The sequence below is a fragment of the Ornithodoros turicata genome, chromosome 1 (assembly GCF_037126465.1).
Source record: "Ornithodoros turicata isolate Travis chromosome 1, ASM3712646v1, whole genome shotgun sequence".
Classification (NCBI taxonomy): domain Eukaryota; kingdom Metazoa; phylum Arthropoda; class Arachnida; order Ixodida; family Argasidae; genus Ornithodoros; species Ornithodoros turicata.
Genome location: NC_088201.1, coordinates 116,186,348 through 116,195,342, shown reverse-complemented (window position 1 = coordinate 116,195,342; position 8,995 = coordinate 116,186,348). Strand labels below are relative to the sequence as shown.

Here is an 8,995-nt window from a genome sequence, read left to right as displayed (position 1 = left end):
TCTGTCGCGACTCATATCCCCCTCTTTTTCTGTTACCTCATCACCGCCATCATCAGGTTATTTTAAAAATGGTGTAACATAGTTACAAATGAAACATATTGACATTGAACACGGTTAAGGATATAATGTCATGATTGTTCAGTATATGGTCCCATGTTGAAGTGTAAATTAGGAAACCCCAACCGGAGTTTGAGACTTCATAAATGAAAATGCACTACTTGATATTGCCTTTTGCTATGAGGTACACTAGAAGTCAAGAATCTTCTGCTTCAATACGTGATCTGTTCCTGGTGCCTAACACCCTTCACTGGAAATGGGACTGCCAAGTACTTGGTTGACATTCAGATCACAAGATGGTTCTTGAGATGCACCATATAAAATTTAAGCATAACAGACCTAAAATCCAGATATTCCACGATATTCCTTGGGCAGATCCTTGTACAAATTTTAACTGGATCTGTAGCATCTCGAGAAATGTTAATATGGCCTGTAATTTTTTCAAGGCCACTGTACACATATCCACAAGAACGTTCGTGTCCAAGAAGCCTTACAGGGGGAGGGGGTAATAACGACAAAGAGAAGGAAGGACAGATAAAAGAAAAAACGGGGAAAACGAAAAAGACAAGGTTTACACTCAAAGACCATGGCTGACACGCGAAGCTTAGCATCTTAAACGTCGCATAAACAAAATTAGACGGCGATGGAAACTAACCCTGGTTTCAGGTTTGACGAAGGCACTGAAGGAGGAAATGAGGAAATTAAGTGAGACTAAAAAGAAATATTATAGCTACGTCCCAGCAAATTTGGCATATGACTACTCAAAGTATCGAGCAAAAGAGGAACAAAGTGACGCACAGCAGAGAACAGATTATATAGAAGATGTGGGAAATTCCTAATAGATCTATCACCGTTGTCGCACAACTTAAACTCCCGAATTATTATTAGTATGACATTACTTTAAAGCAGCACTTGTATCTCTATTTTATATTATGCCACTGTGGGAGGTAAATATTAAAGGGACTATGAAACGATTTTTTTCTTCGTTTCGTTAAAAGAAGACGTTTTTCTGAGTCTAGAACCGAAATTTTACCTTCGTCGCGCGAGCGGTTTTCTCGGGAGCGAATTTAAACGGAGCGGCGAAGGGAGGACAGCTGGCGCCGCGTCGTGGCGAGCTGCTGAGCGGAGACACAGCGGGTAACTTGACGGGACCACGGCCGGCTCAGCAACACGTCATCGTGACGTTTTGCCGACCCGAGGAATCCCGCCAGGAGCATGCGCCGTAGGATCGCGCGTATGCGTTCATCGGGAGTGGAAATCTCCATGACGGCAGCTTTCGCGCGATGGTCGCATCCTGTGGTTTTCGTCGACATGCCGAGACGATGTTGGATAGTTGCTTGCCCCACTTTACGTCAATATTCGCCTGGTATCCAATGTTTCATGCTTATCAGTGACGAGACGGACAGCTTTTGACGCCACAAAGCAATCGGACCGCCGGAGTGGAAAGACGATGTGGTGCCATCGACTAGCTGCTCGTGTTTGTAGCGGACATTTGCATGATCGAATTTACGAAGCGTACGCTGAACCTCTTCAACGTACTGGATAACGAGCTTAGTGTCGTCTGAGTCAAGGTGTAGCACCATCACAATACCTGTCCACACCGGGGAAAGAACATCCACCTAAACGGCGCAAAGGAGTGAGTATTTTTCGTTATTGGAGCTAACAAAGGTCTCTCAGTCCGTGTGGTTCAAATACTGTCATAGATTTCAGGATTGTGTGAATGGGTTAATTCTCATCTGCGTGACTCTGAACCTTGCCGTCGTTTACGGCAGAGAGAGAGAGAGAGAAAAAAAAAAGAAGTTACCGAATCTAGTCCCTAAACTCAGGCGGTGCACTGTTGATAAAAGTACACTTCGTTTAGCATGATCTTAGAAACCATATTTCAACAGAATATTTATGTGATATGTTGAACATACGTATCCGTTCTTTTCTCTTCACTAACCTGCTTTCATGTTCACAGGCGACTTCCTCAGCGGAGCCTGAAACCACTTAGGTGAGACAGTATGATCATTGCAACCCACTATTCAGAGCAGACAAATGCTGTGCACCCTCTTTCCAGATTCCTCTTTAATGCAGTGTCTTGCCTACCATTCGGGCTCTGTATATTGTTCACAAGTTTTCTTTTGACCTTTTTTGTTATTTGATCTACAGTTTGCTTTATCATGTGCACAAATGTGATATTGAGGGGGACATTTTCTTGTTTACACTTCTTATCTTATAATCATTGCTCAGTTAGATTACATCATTTGCATGTATCATTTGTTGTGTATTGTGTTATTTTCTTTTCTCAAATCAGGGCAGCCCATGTGCATGGCAGCTGAAGTCTTTCAACAGGTAACATGCCAGGACAACAGTAGTAAAAGAATAATACGACTTAGCGAGCAACATGACACCTTCCTCCTCTCTCACCCCCCCTGTTACCCCCAATTTTGCAATTTGCACCCCCACCAATTTTTTTTTTTAATTTTTTTCGATTTTTTCACTTAAAATCGCTCATACACGCATAAGAATGTGATAATAGAGCGTAGAATATAATTTTCAATTAATAAATTCAATTACTATTCATTCCAACGAGAGAGAGAGAGGAGGAAAATATCAAATTCTCGTTAAGTCGTGTTATTCTATAATGAGACACACGAAAAGAAGCGCACATACGCATAAATGCACTTTCTAAACTCATTTAATAATTCAAGTCATTACTATACACATTCAATTCATTAATGTGTCAGTCCAGGTTCGGTAACAGCATCAGCCCATGGGCGCCGCCATTTGCAAAGCGTCACACCAGGCAGGTCGGAAAGCATCACGTCAGGTGGCAGCACCGCTGTCATCATGGGGACTTCCGTGGAATGCAGAAAGAAACAAAACAAAAAAAGTGCTAACGAGGGGAAAACACGCGCGAAAACAGGCACACACACACAAAATTTTCACCATCGCGAATATGTGCGGGCATGCACCGACGAGAATAGCAACAAGGGTCATTGACAGAATGGCGTACAAGGGAATTGCGAACATGTTTGGGCATGCACGGACAAGAATAATAACAACAAGGGGAAGACTTTCTGCGAATCGCAACAAGGTAAATCGACAAACATACACTACTCCAATACACGCTGACAAGTAATCGCAGTTAGGGGGTAGGTAAACGCGTCAACAGAAGAAGTATTAAAACGACAACTCACCGACATCCAAGCATATCTGTGTGCACACACACCGCCCTCCATCTTCTTTACATGACTAAAGAGTTCACCAGCACATCAACGGTCACGATACGAGCGACGCGCCACACGTCCGCACCCGACAAGAGGCAAACAGAAAACTGAATCTGGTGCCCTCTCCGCGGAGCATACGTCACACGCACGCGCGCTCGCAGCGCCACCACGTCTGCCGTCGGACGTTTCGGTTTTGGTCTCGTCGCCCTTCACGTCTCGCGCGCCACCACGTCTGCCGTCGGACGTTTCGGGTTTTGGTCTCGTCGCCCTTCACGTCTCGCGCATGCGCTTCGAGCACGGTGGTGGTGGTGGTGGAGGATTCGCTTTCGTTCTGACGCCCATTTCTTTACGTTTTTTATTTGGAAGCGCCGTATAAAGGGAGAGCGCGCTATCCGCGCGTTATCATTCAGACCAATACTTGGAAAACACCATGTGTGGTTTATTCTCCTGCGTTTCTCGCCGTCGCCAGGAAAAGACAAAAAACGAAGAACTTCGCGAAGTTATTCGCGGCATCGTGGAGGAAGCTTTTCAAGTCCACCGCCTGGAATGGTTGCAAGCACGTCAAGAAATGTGTCAGGACAAGATGAAGACGCTCGACCGCATCTTAGCGGCGGACAGACTGACGAGAAAAAAGTCCACCTTTAGTCTGGATAATCTGTTTGGGAACGCAGTTCGGACCTAGAGGACGACGACGTCGTCTAAATAAAAGAGATGTATTTCTCTATGAGTCTCAGTCTCTTCTTTTTCTTCGCGCAACGTGTGCACACACGTCATCTCTAACCCCGAACCTTTTCGTTTCCGCCATCCTTTTCGTTGTATTTTAAGTGGCCCCTCCATGTGCGGTAAATCCACATTCGTAACGAACGTGTTGAGGAACCTGAACAACGTCGTGGACAAGCCTCCCTCGCAAATATTCTACGTGCAGAAATATGCGTCGCCGAGCATGCAGGACGAATTTGGGGACTCCGTAAAATTTACCAAGGAGCTACCTCGCGAGTGGGATACGTCGCGCGCCACGCTCATCATCGTCGACGATCATATGACCGACGCCAATTCCTTGAAGGAGGTGACCGATCTTTTCATTCGGGGTTCTCACCACGCCAACGCGTCGATCTTCTTACTCGTACAAAACATCTTTTTCAACAGTAGCCATTTTAGAACTATATCCTACAACGCCAGTTGCGTCGTCCTGTGGCGCACCGTGCGCAGCGTGCACCAGATGGAACATTTCGGCCAACAGCTATTCGGTAGAAAAAGATTAGAGTATTTTCTGGACGCATATAAACAAGCGATGTCGTCACCCCACGCTTATTTACTCGTGGATCTTCACAACTATACGCACGAGGACCACAGGTTGCGTAGCAATATTTTTCCGGGAGAACGTCAATATATCTACGCTCCGAAATGAATCTCCGTCCTCATCTCACTTTACTCAAAGTACTTTCCACATTACCCCCTCCGCGCCGTCGTCACGTCTTGAGACGTTCTTCCTCCTCCGACATGAAACACCTCTCCGAAATTTGTCTCAATGTATTGAACGGAAAAGTGTCGTTGGCTCCAGATACGTTCGTGCGTTTGAAGAAGCACAAACGCTTCTTACGCCGGCTCGCATACAAAAAGATTCACAAGAATCCGCAACGTTTGAAGCACTATCTGTCTCAGCAGCGAGGGCAGGGCGTTCTTTCGTCGGTGGTTCCTCTCCTGCTTTCCGCCGTGTTGAACCTTTTCGACAATGGCCAAGAGAATTGAAGTGACCAGTTCTATCGGAAATATTCTTTCTTCTAAGGAGAGTGACGACGTCAAAGTGAAACTCATACTGCAGGCACTGTACCGCATACTCAAGCAGTACGGATTCGATCCCTACGACAATAAAAACAAGACGTCCGACGCTACAAATGACTTTGACTATTCGCTCCTCTCTCCAGAGGTTGACGAAGAGGAAGCGGAAAGAGTCGTCCCGGAATTAAAAAAGTTATTTCCTGGGATAGCGAGGGTTGTGTCTCAGTGTCGGGCAAGCCCATCAGGCACTCCTCCGTTTACGAACTCGTTAATTATTTGTTACAACGTAAGACGGGGAAGAAACCTTCCTGGTTCCCCAAAGTCTCGAAACTATTGCGCCTGATTTCCCTTCCCAAACCTCGCGAGTCTCAGCAGCAGCAGCAGCAGCAGCAGCAAGCCTCAATTGCGTGGACGACTTATGGAGGGATATGAGAAACCAGAGGGTGGTTTGGGGGGCGTGGACCGCTATAGAAAAGCGCATCACTTGAGCAAAAAGAAGGCTCTTGCCATTCTCAGAAAGCTGAACGGCTACACCCTTCACCATCCGGTGAGAAGAAAGTTTAATAGGAGACGCATCATCGCGCTCAAGATCAACGACGTGTGGCAAATGGATCTCGCCGACTTTTCAAAATACAAGAGATTCAACGGTGGCTACCGCTACATTCTCGTGGCGATTGATTCCCTCTCCCGTTTCCTGCGCACCCTCCCGCTAAAGACGAAACGCCCCGCCGAAATGAAAAAGGCCATGCTGCGACTTTTTCGGGGTGGTAACGTGCCTACACACATCTTTTGCGACAGAGGAGGGGAATTCTACAACAAGACCGTCAAGGAGTATCTCTCACGAAAGAAGGTACACATGTATTCGACCTTCTCTCCAGTAATCAAAGCATCGCAGGCAGAACGCGTCATACGCACTTTACGCGACAGAATATTCCGTTATTTTAGAGTAACGGGAAAATACCACTTTGTTTCCGCGCTTCCCAAGATCGTGCGCGACTACAACAACACCAAACACAGGACTTTGGGCATCAGCCCGTCCGAAGTCACACGCGAAAACGAATTGGAGCTGTTCAATAAGATAAATGGGAAGACCGTCGTACCCTCCGTGAAAAAGAAGCTCAAACTGGGGGATAGAGTGAGGGTCCTACTACATAGAAAAGGTTTTCATAAGAGCTCGGAAGGGAGTTGGTCGCCTCAGATCTTCACTGTCTCCCGCCTGAGAGACACCTCTCCTCCAGTCGTACACCTGGAAGATTACCGGGGTAAGGAAGTGGACGGATCTTTCTACCCGGAGGAGGTACTCGTCGTAACCCGCGACGCCAATCAGCCTTGGCCAGTAACGAAAGTGCTGAGAAAGAAGCAAGTGAACGGTCAGAGCTTCTCCTTGGTTCGCTGGTTCGGTTACGAAAAAGAACACGACAGTTGGGTTCCGAGCAGCGACATGGTCAAGATTGGGAAATGACATCAGACATCTACGTCCACCTCCTCTCGAACGCCAGCATGGATAAGTTTCCTTCGAATAAACTCAATGCGTTCACGGTAGCTTTCGATACTCCCCTTCAACTCTCGGATCGCTATAAAGTCGGCCTGATGGATCTCAGCATAAGTAACGATTTTTTAAATATCGGATACGAAAAGCAAGATGCAAAAATCGAGGTTTCTTTCGAGGACACGGTCGAAGCCGGGAGAACTTTTCGCGTCACCTCGGATCTCAAGAGGGATTTGGGAAAAGCCCTTTCGGAATTTAACGTTTCTTTCGTGTACAATAAATCGCGATACGACTTTGTATTACCCGAAGACGTGAAAGCCGTGGAATTGGACCCTCGGCTCGCACAGGCGCTCGACTCGTTACTGGCATCACGCGAATCAGGTCGTGCGGTGAAGCCTCTTAAAATGAGCGAGCGCGAAGCCACCTCCATCTTATTGGAGCACGCCGCACCCGTCGCTTTCGGCGACGTCACTTTGAATTCGCAAACCACGTCCCTTCGTAACACACTCAACAAGTATTTCCAGACGCACAAGATGGAAGCAACGCTAGAATTCGCGGATAACGTCTACTCTCTGAAAACACTGAAAGAGTTCAACATTCCAGAACCTTTTTTAAAGCTGCTACAGTTCACACCCGTCGAGGGGCAAGGAGGAACTCTGCGCACCTCGCTCCCTGTAACGCGTCAATTTTCTTTCGTGATCAAGACGAAAATTCCTCGATCATTGCAAGTACATCTACCTCCCGGCTATTATGCTACGCCCCAAGCACTTCTGGATGCGATTAACCAACGCGTTGGTGAACGCGTGCACTTCAGCTTCAATCGAGCCGAACAGAAATGTAAAATTCGGCTTTCCGAGGGAACCTCCACCCTAAGACTTTCCGAGTACCTGGCCGTGCTTTTGGGTTTCGAATCGCGTACCCTGTTCACATGGGAGGAGGAGGATGCCACGAGCTCAGTCGAGGTACTCCTGGAACCTCCATTTCACAACATAATCGTCTACACGGATATCGTAGAACCCACCTACGTGGGGAGCAGAAAAAAACGATATTAAAAATACTACCCTTTTATTACGAGAAAGACAAGCACGTCGTTACCTACACGTTAGATAACATCCAGTATTTTAACCTGTCTCAATTCGAAATTCCCTCAGTGACGATCGTTCTCGCAGACGAAACGGGAAGACGTTTACCGTTGCGATCTAAAGGTAGAACCAATCTAACGTTGCATTTCAAATATGTACCGTAATTCTTCAAAAATAATCCCCGTGTATACGGGTCCCCTTTTTCAATGCGGTGGTGGTGTGTTGAGCAACATATCCAAATTTATTGTACCCATCTGGCAACAAATAAAACCTATCGCCAAGAAAACGTTGAAGCGCTTGGCGCGAAATTTGGCCGACGGCGAAGGAATATCGCGCGCAGTAAAAAAACGGCCATTGCGACGGGGAGAGAAGTGTTGGATTCCATGCAGGGCTCGGGGAAAAACAATGGGAAGCTACGCCGCAAAAGAAAACAAAAGGCCACACCTGTCGAAGCACCTGCAGACATCTTTGGTTCTTTTTGAGCGAGAGGGTCACATATCCACTTCGCTCCCGTCATGACGTCAACGAAGGGAAAAATACAGACGCAACGGTCTCCGCATTGTCTTACGAGTGACGTGATGATATTCGACCCCCCTTCTGTTCAATACGGAGTGGAAGATACTTCGTACCAACTTTTTTACCCGGTCAACGGAGTAAATAATTCCGTGATCGAGTTTTGTATTCAAAATTTACAAAGGGCGCACTTGGATCTCTACGGTAGCTTTGTGTCTTTGACCGCGCGCATTGTTCGCGACGACGGGGAAGAAATGGACGAGAAAGATGTCGTTTTCCCAATAAACCATCTGTTGAGCGGCATGTTTAAGACGGTCACCGTTTATGCGAACAACAAGCTCGTCAGTTCCAACGAGTTGTACGCCTATAGGAGCATTTTGGACGTCGTGCTACATTCCACGCCTATGGCTCAAGAAACAGTGCACGCGGCTGGACTCTATGTCGAGGACGACGAACATTTAAAGAACGATTACGACGTCTCGTCTCGCGGTCCGAAACAACGTTACGAAGCGACGAAGGGTGGAAAATACTTTAACCTGGTCGGTCAGATCAATACCGACCTGTTCCAACAGCCGCGACTGATGCTACCTGCCGTCGAAATTCGCATCATTTTCCTGTTAAACAACGACGAATTTAAACTCATATCGCCGCCCAACGACAAGAAGACGTACAATTACGAGGTGGACATCAAAGAGATGACGTTACACTTGAAAAAGGTGACGCTGGCACCTTCCCTCTTTTTGGAATACGAGCGGCGCCTTCAGAGCACACCTGCTATCTACGTCTTACGCGGATTGGAAACCAAAGTGCGGAGTTTTAGTGCCGGGAGCTTGGACGCTCACTTTGAAAACATTTATCCCGAA

At 46.9% G+C, this 8,995-nt stretch overlaps 1 long non-coding RNA gene across 1 annotated transcript; it reads right to left on the bottom strand.

Moving 5' to 3' along the window:
- Nucleotides 1–2,719: 2,719 nt before the first annotated feature.
- Nucleotides 2,720–3,335, bottom strand: LOC135368201 (uncharacterized). Its single transcript, XR_010414718.1, has 2 exons — nucleotides 3,240–3,335; nucleotides 2,720–2,896 (listed from the first exon to the last, which is right to left on the bottom strand). It is a non-coding gene; the product is annotated as an uncharacterized LOC135368201 (long non-coding RNA).
- Nucleotides 3,336–8,995: the final 5,660 nt, after the last annotated feature.